This window comes from Eleutherodactylus coqui, chromosome 1 (genome assembly GCF_035609145.1).
Source record: "Eleutherodactylus coqui strain aEleCoq1 chromosome 1, aEleCoq1.hap1, whole genome shotgun sequence".
Lineage (NCBI taxonomy): Eukaryota > Metazoa > Chordata > Amphibia > Anura > Eleutherodactylidae > Eleutherodactylus > Eleutherodactylus coqui.
Window position 1 is genome coordinate 345,930,711 of NC_089837.1, and position 2,051 is coordinate 345,932,761.

Consider the following 2,051-nt stretch of genomic DNA (forward strand, 5'->3'; position numbering starts at 1 on the left):
TCTTAATCTTATTTATTAAGCTTGCATGGATAATTATTAATTAATAATACTGTCAAAATTCTAACGCCCACCTGTCCGTCAGTGAGTGTGCACTGAATGAGGGCTTTCATGTGATCAGTCACCCGGGGCTCCACACAGTTGCTGTCCGGCTCTGCTGGTTTAACAGCTGTGATGACATCACTGTCATGTGATCAGGGGCGGAGCTCAGACCCGTTAACTCATTACATGACTGAGATCATCACAGGTCCTGTAAGCACATGGCTGTTGTCCAGCTCTGCTGTTTTAGGACCTATGACCAACTCCAATCCCTTTCACTATATGATATTAGTAAGTGACGCCACCAGAAACACTGGTACTATAATTTTCTAATAATTACTAGTATATGTATCAGCAGCAAATTATTGTGAAAACCCAAATTATGGGCCGATTCTATTACTTATTGGGCCTCCCTCACGCAGACGTTTTTGTACTGCGTTTAGCGCTGCCTTTTCAGCGCTGCGGTAAAGGCTGTACAACGTTCCCATTCATTTCAATGGGGCTGTTCACACAAGTGTCAAAATGCAGCATCTTCAACGGTGCGCTTTGACAGCGATGCATGTTCTATCTGTGACCATTTTCAGTCCTGCGTGCTTATTGAAATGAATAGGCAGTGGTTTTAGCGCTGCTGACAGCACGGCACAACTTGGTACCACGTTTTTGGCAGCTCTAAATGCAAGTACTAGCTACACTACATAAAAAAAGATATACTCACATAGCTGGTGCTGTCGGGGTCTTTGCCGCTGCTCACCGGAGCTCCAGGCAGACTGCCGGGCACTTTTCAGGCCAACAAAGCGAGAGATTGCTCTTATTGGTTCAGAAGCGCCTCTCTGCCAATCGGAGCTGGCATGTGATGTACCAATGAATGGCTGTGATTGGTTCATCCAGCTCCGGCTCTGATTGGCTGAGCCTGCTGACACTCAATAAGAACAATCTCTTGCTGAAAGTAGGGTCTTCAAATCCCGTCAGCGATGACAAGCGCCGGGAGCTCTGGAGAACAGGGAGCAGGACCGCCTCAGCTAGGTGAGTATTGATTTTTTTTTTTTTCTCCAGAATCCTTGGCTGCGTTTGTTAGCTGTGCTGAAAACGCAGCCACAGAGCGGAATCCCGGCGGAAATCTCACGGTTTGGCCATAGTGAAAAACCGCAAGATTTCCGCCAGGAGAAGCGCTGCTCCAAAACCCGCGGCACTTAGCCGCAGGTTTTGAAGAGGCCTGGCCGCTCGCTCTTCCGTTGCGGGCGGCGCTACCATAGAGGAGAGCGCAGCCTCAGCGGAAGAAGAAAAAAAACAAACATGCTGCGGCCGGCGAATCCATGCTGCAGTGCCCGCTTTTCCGCGGCAGACTTGCCATCCCGTGTGGATGAGATTTCTGAGAAATCTCGTCCACATGGCTGGCTAATCCCGGGATTAGCGGCCACAGGCGGATTTGCCGCAGCGCAATTCCAGACGGAATTTCCACGGCAAAACCGGCCCGCTGCACTATCGCAGAGTAAAAAAAAACTCTAGCGGGTAAAACCCCTAAAGCTGTATGTTTCCATACTTTTTAACGTGTACGTTTTTCCTTCTCAAATGGCTAAAAAAAGTGTTCAACTACAAAATTTATTAAAGAGGTTTTTATTCTGAAAAACATATAAGTTCATGTAAAAACATCCAGCTATACATTTAATGTACATCTTAAAAAAACACATTTATGCCTAAGGCCCCCTGCACACAGGTGGAAATTCTGCAGCAGGATTTCCCGCAGAATTTCCGCCCGTGCCCGCCTCCATAGGATTGCATTGAAAAACGCAGTCCTATGCACACAGCCGCGATTTGTCCGCGTGAAAACAAATCGCGTCATGCTCTATTTCTGTGCGGGTCTCGCAGAGGCCCACACAGAAATGTCAGTAGTGACGGGCTGGCTCTGCTCTGCGCATGTGTCAGCTGGCTGGCAGCCGGCGCATAGCAGAGATGGAGGACGCCGGGAGCGGGTGATCCCCAGGCCTCTGCAGGGGAACGTGACTGAGAATTCTCGC